Consider the following 11,955-nt stretch of genomic DNA (forward strand, 5'->3'; position numbering starts at 1 on the left):
TGGAGCTTTGATAGGAACTGCATTAAAATTATATATTGCTTTGGATAGTATAGACATTTAAAGATGTTGATTCTTCCCAGCCATGAGCATGGTATGTTTTTCCATTTGTTAACATCTTCGGCCATTTCTTTTCTTAAAGTTTCATAGTTCTCTTTATAGAGTTCTTTCACATCCTTTGTTAGATAAACTCCCAAATATTTCATCTTCTTTGGCACTACTATGAAAGGAATAGAGTCCTTGACTGTTTTTTTGGCTTGGCTATTGTTGGTATATATAAAGGCTACAGATTTATGGGTGTTGATTTTGTAGTCTGAAACATTGCTGTATTCCTTGATCACTTCTAAAAGTTTTGTAGTATAATCCCTAGTGTTTTCCAGATATACAATCATATCATCTGCGAAGAGTGAAAGTTTGATCTCTTCTAACCCTATGTGGATACCCTTGATCGCCTTTTCTTCCCTAATTGCAATGGCTAAAACTTCCATTACAATGTTAAAGAACAATGGAGACAATGGGCAACCTTTCCTGGTTCCTGATCCAAGTGAAAATGATTTCAATTTAACTCCATTCAATATGATATTGGCTGTGGGTTTGCTGTAGATGGCCTCTATCAGTTTAAGGAATATCCCTTCTATACCAATTTTCTTAAGTGCTCTGATCATGAAGGGATGCTGGATATTATCAAAAGCTTTTTCTGCATCAATTGAGAGAATCATATGGTCTTGATTTTTTAGTTTGTTTATGTGGTGAATTACATTTATAGATTTACGTATATTGAACCAGCCTTGAGAGACTGGGATAAATCCCACTTGGTCATGGTGTATAATTTTTTTGATGTGTTGTTGGATTCTGTTTGTTGGGATCTTGTTGAGTATTTTTGTGTCAATATTCATTAGTGATATTGGTCTGTATATTTTTCTTTTTTTGTTGGATCTTTCCCTGGTTTAGGGATCAAGGTGATGTTTGCTTTGTACAATGTGTTGGGTAGTATTCCTTCTTTTTCTGTGTTTTGGAAGAGGTTTAGTAATATAGGTACTAGTTCTTCTTTACAGGTTCGGTAGAATTCTGATGTAAAGCCGTCTGGTCCTGGGCTTTTGTTTTTAGGGAGATTTTGTATAGTTGATGCTATTTCAGAACTTGATATAGGCCTGTTCAACATTTCCCCTTCCTTCCAGGTAAGTCTTGGTAGGTGGCTTACTTCCAAGTATTGGTTGATTTCTTTCAGATTTTCATATTTCTGAGAGTAAAGTTTCTTGTAATATTCATTAAGGATTTTTTGAATTTCTGAGGGAACCGTTGTTATTTCATCTTTACCTTTTCTGATTGATGAAATTAGAGATTTTACTGTTTTTCCTGGTTAGGTTGGCTAAAGGTTTATCTATTTTATTCACCTTTTCAAAAAATCAACTTTTGGATTTATTGAGTTGATTTAGTGAGTTACATAATTCTTTTGTCTTCAATTTCATTTAATTCTGCTCTGATTTTGGTTATTTCTTTTCTTATGCTGGGTTTGGGATTGGAATGTTCTTCCTTCTCCAGTTGCTTAAGATGTCCCATTAAGTTATTAACTTCCTCTCTTTATGTTTTCTTGAGGAAGGCTTGCAGTGCTATAAATTTCCCTCATAGGTCTGCCTTTGCAGTATCATAGAGGTTCTGATAATTCATGTCTTCATTGTTGTTTTGTTCTAAAAATTTGGTGATTTCCTTTTTAATCTCGTCTATAATCCATCTATCCTTCAGCATAAGGTTATTTAGCTTCCATGTTTTTGTATCGGTATGCAGATTTCTGTTGTTATTGAGTTCAACTTTTATTCCATGATGGTCTGAGAAGATGCAAGGGATAATTTCTATTTTTTAAAATTTGCTGAGGTTAGATTTGTGGCCTAGGATGGCCACAAATGTGGTCGATTTTGGAGTATGTTCTGTGGGCTGAGGAGAAGAATGTGTATTCAGTTTTGTTGGGTTGAAATGTTCTGTAGTTGTCTGTTAAGTCCAGATGTTGAATGGTTAAATTTAAATCTAAAATTTCTTTGCTTAGCTTCTTTTTGGAGGATCTATCCAGGACTGCTAAAGGGGTGTTAAAATCTCGAATTACTATGGACTGGAGGAAATCAAGTTGCTCATGTCTGTTAGAGTTTCTTTTATAAAATGAGGTGCTTTCTGGTGGGGTGCATAACTATTAATAATTGAGATCTCATCATATTGAGTATTACCTTTACAAATATGAAGTGTCCATCCTTATCTTTCCTTATTTTGGTTAGTTTAAAGCCTATTACATCTGCGAATAGGATTGCAACGCCTGTTATTTTCTGTTTTCCATTTGCCTGTAGTATAGACGGCCATCCTTTCACCTTGAGTCTATATTTGTCTTTTTTTTTTTTTTTTTTTTTGTAGAGACAGAGTCTCAGTTTACCACCTTCGGTAGAGTGCCATGACGTCACACGGCTCACAGCAACCTCCAGCTTTTGGGCTTAGGCAATTCTCTTGCCTCAGCCTCCCGAGCAGCTGGGACTACAGGTACCCACCACAACGCCTCGCTATTTTTTGGTTGTAGTTTGACAGAGGCCGGGTATGAACCCACTACCCTTGGTATATGGGGCCAGCGCCCTACTAACTGAGCCACAGGTGCCACCCTATATTTGTCTTTTAATGTAAGATGAGATTCTTGCATACAGCAGATATCTGGCTTGAGTTTTTGTATCCGGTCAGCCAACCTGTCCCTCTTTACAGGACAATTTAAACCATTCACATTAATTGAGAATATTGATAAGCCTTTTGAGAGTCCGGTGGACATTTTTAATCCTTTTGCGACTGTGGAAGTTGGAATTTGATCAAAAATTTCTGGGTGGGTTTACTTTTGTGGTGGAGGATTATGCTGGTCTTTATGGAGGATAGGTCTGAGAATATCCTGGAGAGCTTGTTTAGTTGTGGCAAATTTCTTCAACATGTGAATGTCATTAAAGTATTTAATTTCTCCATCATAAATGAAACTCAGTTTAGCTGGGTACAGGATCCGGGTTTGAAAGTTATTTTGTTTTAGGAGATTAAAAGTCAATGACCATCTTCTTCTAGCTTGAAAGGTTTCAGCAGAGAGATCTGCAGTTATTGTAATATTCTTCCCCTTGTAGGTAATGGTTTTCTTTCGTCTGGCAGCTTTCAGAATTTTCTCCTTCATATTAACTTTAGTGAAATTGATTATCATGTGTCTGGGGGATGTCTTATTCAGATTGAGTCGTGCTGGAGTTCTGTAACTGTCTGCATCTGAATTTCAGAATCTCTTGGCATGTCTGGGAAGTTCTCTTTCATAATCTCATGGAGAAGAGAGTCTGTGCCTTGTGAAGCCACTTCATTGCTTTCGGGGATCCCTGTAAGATGAATATTGGTTTTCTTCAAATTATCCCAGAGCTCTCTGAGAGAGTGATCTGTTTTTTCCCTCCATTTGTCTTCCTGTTTGAGAGTTTGTGAGTGTTCGAAAGCTTTGTCTTTGATGTCAGAAATCCTTTCTTCTGCTTGCTCCATTCTGTTACTGAGGGATTCTAATGTGCTTCTCAGATCTTTGAGGGCTGCAACTTCTTGTCTCAATGTGTCAAAATCTTTGGTCATTTGGTCTTTGAATTCGTTGAATTCTTGAGATATCTTTTGGGTTACTGCTTGGAATTCTAATTCAATCTTATTTGCTATCCAGATTCTGAATTCGATTTCTGACATCTCAGTTATTTGTTTGTGCATGGGATCTTGTGCTATGCCTGCCCCATTGATCCTTGGGGGAGTTGATCTACTCTGGTTATTCATATTGCCAGAGTTTTTCCCTTGATTTTGCCTCATGATTGTTTTTCTCCATTGCCTGTGGCCATCCTCTGAATTGGGGAGGTGTCTTTCCAAGATTAGACCCCAGTGGGATCACTCTGTTGTTGCTGGATCTTTGTAGGGAGTGACCCTGTGTAGTTCCTCTGGTCTGCCCCAGCCAGGGAGTTCTGGTTGTGAAAGCAGCTTTGGAGTGTGATAGACCTGGATCCAGCAACTGGGTGGGGGTGGTGCACATGGTTCTGGGAGTGCCTGGTGCCCAGTGACTTTGGCACAGAGGGTCCAAGGCTCCAGCAGTTTCTGGCCAGGAGAATGGCTCCATGCAGAGGCAGGGAGAGCTCCAGAGGGCATGCGGCTACCAGAGTCCCTAGCCAGAGAGTGGGTGGGTGTGGAGGCAGGGAGGGTACTGGGAGGGAGAATGCAGGGTTGCACAGCTCCTGGAGTTCCTGGTCAGGGTGTGGGGAGGCCCAGCGGGTGGGGTATTGGGTCCTGGTGCACCTCTTACCCGGGTCCGGCAGGTGCAGTGGGAGGGTGCCGATCGCGGGTCCTAGCACAGCTCTTCTGGAGGTCTGGGAGGGTGCTGATCACAGGTTGTGGAGCCCCTCTTCCAGAGGTCCGGGAGGGTGCTGATGGTGGGTCCTGGCACAGCTTTTCCGAAGGTCCGGGAGGGTGCTGGTCATGGGTCCCTGCGCAGCTCTTCTGGAGGTCTTGGAGGGTGCCGGCGCAGCTCTTCCAGTGGTGGGAGGATGCAGATCCTAAAACTAGTTCTGTTATCGGCCACTTGCAGGAGATCTGCATTGTAAGGATCATCTGGTGGGGAACTGTATATGAACTGACTTCAGAGGAAGGAACTGGTTCATCAATTTGCATATGCTGATGCCTAAAAGCAATGCTTCTTTTCTTGCCACCTTCTTATATCCTGATTTGGTGATGGAGAGATGAGAATGAATATGAATCAATAAATCATGGCGAGGGTCACAATAGTCCAGATAGATTTAAATCCTCTGGCAGCACTCCCTCCTTCTGCAGCCACATGGCCCCACCTTTTCTTCTTTTTTGACATCTTGATGTAGAAGTTGAACTTTGTCTTTGAACAAAATAACGCAAGATGGTGATGTATAGAGAAGCTGATAGTTGACTCTTCCCAAAATCTGCCTTTAGGGACCTCATGTTGATCATTTATCTTAAACATTGCAGCATCAGTCTAACTTGAGGTCTCAGCCTTATGACAGCTAGATACTCATCATTACTGAGATGGATGATATAATGATTCAACTACTATTTTATGTGATTAGATTCACCTGAAGGTTCCGAAGCCTCAAGAAAATCTGGTGACAATTTGTTAGTTATCACAACATTATTTTGCATTTATTTTAAGTGTTGATCAAACACTAGGTATTACACAGAATATAATTCCTGTTCAGAGGTGAAGAGAAAGGGCAAGTATAGGTCAATAGAAAGAAAATGAGGCTTACCACAGTTCAAGAACTTTTCCTAGAAGTCTGTTCTGTCTAGGTTATTTGGAACTTTATGATTTTAAAAAAAGATGTCTTTTGTATAAATTGTAGTTTACAAAATATTTTTGCCTAGATTATCTAATTTAATCATCACCCTGGCCTTGCTACATTGTGATTTAATCAGCAAGTAACAGAAAATAAGACTCAAACTTGCGTTAGACAGTAAGGACTGTTATATGTTTTAACTCTAAATCCTGAAGTGCAGGAGTCTCAGGGTTGTTAATCAGCAGGTTGGTGAGGAATCAGGTAATTTATCTGTCTTTCTACTCTGTTTTCTAGGACTGTGGCCTATTAAGAACCAGACCAGAAGTGAGTGGCGGGGCCAGCCAGTGAAGCTTCATCTCTATTTACAGTGCTCCCCATTGCTTACATCATAGAGCTTACATTGCTCTTCCTCCTGTCACTCTCAGTGGCAGCATTAGATTCTCATAGGAGCATGAGGGAGGGATCAACACATGTGAGGGATCTGGGTTGCCTACTCCTTATGAGAATCTAACCCCCTTTCTTTTGTGGAAAACTATCTTCAATTGGAAAAATTGTTTTCCATGAAACTAGTCCCTAATGGGAAAAGGTTGGAGACCGCTGATCTAGAGCATTAGCTCCATGCACAGCTGCTTTCCTTCATGGTAGTAAGAGATCACTGAGTAGTAACTGGGGCTACCCATGTCATATTTATATTGAGCTTACAAGAAGGAAAATATCTTATTCAACTACAGAAGAATGTTCTTTTCCTTTCCTGATTAGTAAGTTTAAGTAGTGTGCCCATCCCACAATGGGGGGACCTGTAGTGACTGGCTGGGTTCCTGAACCAATTACTGCCTAGTCACGATAAAAGTCCTGTGAAGGCTAGTCAGGATCCACTCCTGAAGCTGTGATGGAGTCAGTTTTTCCAGAGTGTCAGGGATCTAGTGGATGAATGAACAAAGTCAAAATTCTGTTATGAAAGAAGCAGGAGGAAATGACTTCTGGGAACATTTAACAGGGTCCACTCCAAGTATATGGTGATAGTTGCCAGGAAAAGCCTGTGGGGTATGGAAACTAAACAACTCCCCAAGGTCTCACAGTTAGATGGGTGGCACAATGGAGAATTCTAATCACAGATCTGTTGCCCACCTTAGAGGTAGTACTAACCTGCTACCATTCACAGGTTTGTCTGCAGCACCTCCCTTTTCCTTCTCCTCCTCCCTTACCTGCTTTACCTTACATTTTATGGGGAAAAAGCTACTCACTGATATGAAGATACCAGTTTCTATACTGTCATGAAATCTAGAACCTTAAGCACAGGATTTAATTTCTTTGGCTTCTTGTTTTTCCAGGAGGGGGTTGAACTTGTTGCAGAATTTGCTAACAACTCCAATTTCTTGAATTTTATAACTTTTCCTTTCTTTCTCCCATATTTCTCTTGGAGCCTTCCCTATCAGTTGTTTCAAATGTTTCAGAGTCATGGTAAGAGGTGTATTTCTTATAATGACCCAGTACACACACATACACACATATTGCCATGCACAATGAAACAATTGTGCTCCCCAATGAAATAATTTGTTAAACAATACTTATCTTCAGTACAGAGCAATGCACCCTTCTACTATAATCTGCATAGTCTATTTTATATCTTGTCTTAACCTACCCTATCAAAGCCTACCCTACCCTATCTTATCCTATTTTTAAAATTCTGGTGAAAAATCTACTATGTTGACTTCATATCCTTCCATGGACCTCAATCCTTAGTAAGGCTGTTGGAGTTAGTAGTCTGGATTTCCTCAATCTCCTCATCTACCACATGCAAGCCAGTGGAATTTCTTTGTCTTACATTTCATCTCCTGGGCATCCTGGCTCCCACTTTCCCCTGGGACATTTAGCTCACTAATGAGTGATAATCTGTCCAATGCTCTCTGGCCTAAGCTATTATGAAATCCACTTACTAGATCTCGTTGAGTCCTCTAAGGCCCTTTGTCACAGTCGAGTCTCTTGAGATGTCTGACAATCATAAGTTGTAGGTGAAACAGAGAAACTATTCTTTTATAGAGCAAAGATAAAAGACTAGAGCATTATGAAAAGTGAGCCACTTCTTTCAGATTTCTACACATGCGGGTTCTCTTTTTTTATTTTCCCTCTTTCTTTGCTGCTCAGACTGAGGTGCCTAAGTCTAAGACTTAGTAATGGTTATTCCCACTTAGATGCTTAACCTCATCACCAGATAATTTGTCCTTGGCTCTGCTTGTAGAAGTGTAGCTTTGCCTGGAATTCCCGTAATAATGCTGGATTCGTGCAGGTTCACCCGCAGCCTTCACGCCCTGAAATCAAGTGCAGTCCAGCTCTTCATAAATACGTAAATCATTTTAGGGAAGGTGAAAGTTCATCTGGCCCAATATTTCTCCTCCGTTTTGGTTTATCTTAATCCCGTTTTGCTATTTTTTCACCACACCCTCAATCTTCTCTGTCTCCAAAAGAAGCATAACTGCCTCTCCTCAACTTTTACCAACTCCATTAGAACCACTTTCTTCGATAACTTGTTCCATATGTTGCATACATGAGCTCCATCAGGACCTCCCCCTGCTCCCTGCTTCATCATTTTTGTATGACATCCATCAGTGTTTGAATCATTACAAGTACAAGGGGAAAATATCCTCTGATCCCACCCCAATGGAACCTTCCTCTCTGGCATGTTCAGCATGTCCCATCATTTAGAAAGTTCTATGAGGTTTTGTGGAAGTTTTTCTAACACAGTGAGAAACTTGTGGTCAACCTTCACTGTCCTCCCCTTCTTCTCTTTGAAAGTCCATCACTGCTATGGTGTGGGTGAGCCTGTCTTCACCTGGGATAAAAGACAGAGGACACCCTAGCCTTCCTTAGAGGGTCCAACAAGGACTGTGAGTAGACGGAGGACTCCTCTCTTGTTTTCCAGTCAATTCTCTTGCCAAACACATTCTCAGATTTCAATTATTTTAAACTGCAGCTGATAATTGTTTAAAAATGTACTTTTTTCTAAATAACTCCACTTATTTCCATTCTAGTTCATTTTCTGTTCTTTGCCTAGATTTGACTATTCCATGAGACCCGTACTCCATTGCTGATTCTCTGTTCCCGGATGAATTATTTTATTTTTGACTAATAATAATTACTTTTGCCTTTCAGGTGGATAGATTTCTCTTGTGATGACAAGTTTCTGTGCACCCGCAGACTTTGTCATCCTTTACCTGCTTCCACATCTCTCTGAAACAGGAGCAGTGGCCCCTTCTCTTCTCCCCTCCCTTGCTTTGGGGCCAGGGTGCCATGGGGCCAGGGTGCCATGGGGCCACAGTTGCTGGGATCTCTCTAACAGTTTACAGGGCCTGTCAGGGCTGTAGTAATGGGGAGTTGCACTTCATTATTGCTGGTCAGTAAGCACACAGCCAGGAAGCTGCTTTAGAGTGTTTGCCATGCCTCCCCCGCATGGTACCCGGTAGATGTGGTCAGCCTGTAGAGCTGTGCCAAGGCTCATGAAGAAAAGAGTGAGGCATGGCAAGATTTTCTTTTCTTTTTATTTTTTTACAGCACTAATTTCTTCTTCCTTCACTCCCAATTTTATAAAGATGTTATTGGAGAATTATCTGTTCAAGTTCTAGCTCATTTTTAAGTCAGGTTATGTAGGGCCAGACAAAATTATTTGGGCTTTCTCACCCATAGTGCCAGCAGAAATCGCTATGTTTTTCTTAGGTAGCCCTAACTGTACACAGTGGTGTCATGATTATGTAACTACTGCTTGGCACCTTGCCTCTATTGTTTCTCCTGATATAAAGGGGTACAGGACCTTCCACTGGTGCAGACCTCTTGTGTAACTCGCCTGCCTCCATGAGCTAGGGCCGACCTCCTATGTAACTCTCCCACGCGATAAACTGAATAAAACATGTTACACCTGCCCTCAGCCTGAGTTACTCTCTGTTTGTCTGAATCAGAACACTTACATTACAGGTTATTTTTTTAAACTATTGCATTATAAGTAGTTCTTTATGTGTTTTAGAGATTAATCTTATATCAGATATATGGTTTGCAACTATTTTCTCCGATTTCATAGGTTGTCTTTTCATTCTTTTGATATCTCCTTTGCTGTTCAGAAGCTTTTTGGTTTTATGTAGTCACATTTTTTTTTTTTTTTGCAACAGAATCTCACTCTGTTGCCAATGCTACTGTGCGATGGTGTTAGCCTCACTCACCAAATATTATTAACTGCTATTGTTATTTGGCACTTCTATGTTCTTGCTCCCAGCAACTTCAAACTTCTGGGTTCAAGGGATCCTGCTGCCTCAGTCTCTCAAATAGCTGGGACTACTGGCACCTGCTACAATGCCTGGATAATTTTTCTATTTTTAGTAGAGACAGAGTCTTGCTTTTGCTCAGGCTGGTCTTCAACTCCTGACCTCAAGCTATACCCCCACTTCTGCCTCCCATAGTGCTAGGATTACAGGTATGCCACTGCAGCCACCTGTATCTTGTTTATTTACTTTTGTTTTTGTTATCTGTGCTTTTGGTGTCACATGCATGAAATCATTGCCCAGACAGATGTTACGAAGCTTTCCCCTTGTGTTTTCTTTTAGGATTTTTACAATTTCGGGGCATTGGTTTAAGTCTCTAATTTTTTTTGTGTTGGTATAAGAGTCAGATCTACATAGGAAAGATACAGACAGCCAATAGGTATTTTAACAAATGATCAGTGTCACTAGTCATCAGGGAAGTCCAAATCAAAAGCACAATGAGATATCATCTCATAGCTGTCAGAGTAGCTATCATCAGAAAACAAAAGACAACATGTTGGTGAAGATATGGAGAAATTGGAAAATGTGTACACTGTAGGTGTGAATGCAAAATAGTAAGGAAAACAGTAGGAAGGCCGGGTGCAGTGGCACATGCCTATAATCCTAACATTCTGGGAAGCCAAGGTGGGTGGACTGCCTGAGCTCACGAGTTCAAGACTAGTCTGAGCCAGAGTGAGACCCCCGACTCTAAAAATAGCTGGGTGTTGTGATAGGCACCTGTAGTCCCAGCTACTTGGGGGGCTGAGGCAAGAGAATTGCTTGAGCCTAAGAGTCTGAGGTTGCTGTGAGCTGTGATGGCACAGCATTCTACTGAGGGTGACAAAATAAGGCTCTGTTTCAAAAAAAAGAAAAGAAAAAGAAAAAATAGTAGGAAGAACTACCATATGCTCCAGCAATTCCCCTTCTTGGTATTTATCCAAAAGAATTGAAATCAGGATCTCAAAGAGAAATTAGGGCTCCAGTATTTATTGTAGCACTATTAATAATAGCCAAGAAGAGGAAACAATCTAATTGACATGTGAATGAATAAATACAGAAATGTAGCATATACACACAGTGGAATAGTACTCAACCTTAATAAAGAAGAAAATTCTGCAGTATGTGACAACATGGATAAACTTTTGAAACAGAGTCTCAAGCTATTGCCTTGGGTAGAGTGCCATGGCGTCACAGCTCACAGCAACCTCAAACTCTTGGGCTTAAGTGATTCTCTTGCCTCAGGTCCCAAGTAGCTGGGACTACAGGCGCCCACCACAATGCTTGGCTATTGATATTAAGCATTCCTACTACAGTAAAACCATTAAAAAAAAAATGCCATCATTGGGTTTGCTCCACAGGTCCAAATGCTGTTCCGTCCTTGCAAATACTGGTCCTCTGCTCTGAAACTGTTGTTGGACATACTTCTAAGCTGAAGAGGACTTGACAGGTTCCTTTGCTTAACATTTGGCCCCATTGTACATTATTTAAAGGGGGTTCTTCTGTTTAAACCTATAATGTAGTATTCACTTTTAGCACATGTGTGCTGCTGAAGCCAGCACCACAATGTAGTATTCAAGTAAATCAACTCTGATGCTACACTTCCTGTACAAGATATTCCATCTCTGGCACTTATTCCCTATGGATCTTGGGAAAGTTACTTAATCTCTTTGCATCTCAATTTTGTCCTCTGCAAAATGGAGCTGATACCATCACTGTCTGGAGAATTAAATGAGTCTAAGCACTCATTTGATGAGTGGTGCTTGGCACCCAGTGAGCACTCACCAAATATTATTAATAGCTATTGTTATTTGGCACTTCTGTGTTCTTGCTCCACTCTCCAAACCTCCTTCCTCCCATCCCTCAATTCTAGGAACACTTCCACGAATGGGAAGTTAGGAGACTTTTATTAGGCCACATTTGTCTTTAAAATTATATCCTTTTAATCTTATCTTTGGTTTTATTTTGCCAACTCCTGAGATATGTACATAGTATGGATGTTGGAGGTTTTGTGTTTGGAACTCCTCCAAGGGCCTAATACCTCAGGTCAGGGGAAACAGAAGAGGGCCTCAGAGATATCTGTGTCTTTCCAGAGAAACAGATGCATCACTTCCCCAGTTGACTTAAGGGAATTATCACTGCCTAATTACTCCTATCACTTGCTCTGATTCAGCCCTTACTTTAGTATTTATTAACTGTGTTGCGATCACATGCTTTTAAGGTATAGGCATTCCCAGGTTACAATGAGATAGGTTCTATGAGTTTTTTCTTAAGTTAAATTTGTACATAGTTGCAACAGGTACAATTATTACCTGTAATAGCCTTTATTCATAAGTGTAAGTTGTATATAAGTCAAATATTTGTAC

The 11,955-nt window shown here is 40.6% G+C and overlaps 1 long non-coding RNA gene across 1 annotated transcript in view; it reads left to right on the top strand.

Annotated features, from left to right (window-relative positions):
• The window catches only part of LOC128563858 (uncharacterized), an 89,068-nt gene extending 79,862 nt beyond the window's left edge, over window positions 1-9,206 (top strand). Inside the window, exons 5-6 of the long non-coding RNA XR_008373910.1 lie at window positions 5,601-5,630; window positions 8,100-9,206. This is a non-coding gene — a long non-coding RNA (uncharacterized LOC128563858). The remainder of the gene's footprint in view (window positions 1-5,600; window positions 5,631-8,099) is intronic.
• The last annotated feature ends 2,749 nt before the right edge of the window (window positions 9,207-11,955 follow it).

Source organism: Nycticebus coucang, chromosome 13 (assembly GCF_027406575.1).
Source record: "Nycticebus coucang isolate mNycCou1 chromosome 13, mNycCou1.pri, whole genome shotgun sequence".
Taxonomy (NCBI): Eukaryota; Metazoa; Chordata; class Mammalia; order Primates; family Lorisidae; genus Nycticebus; species Nycticebus coucang.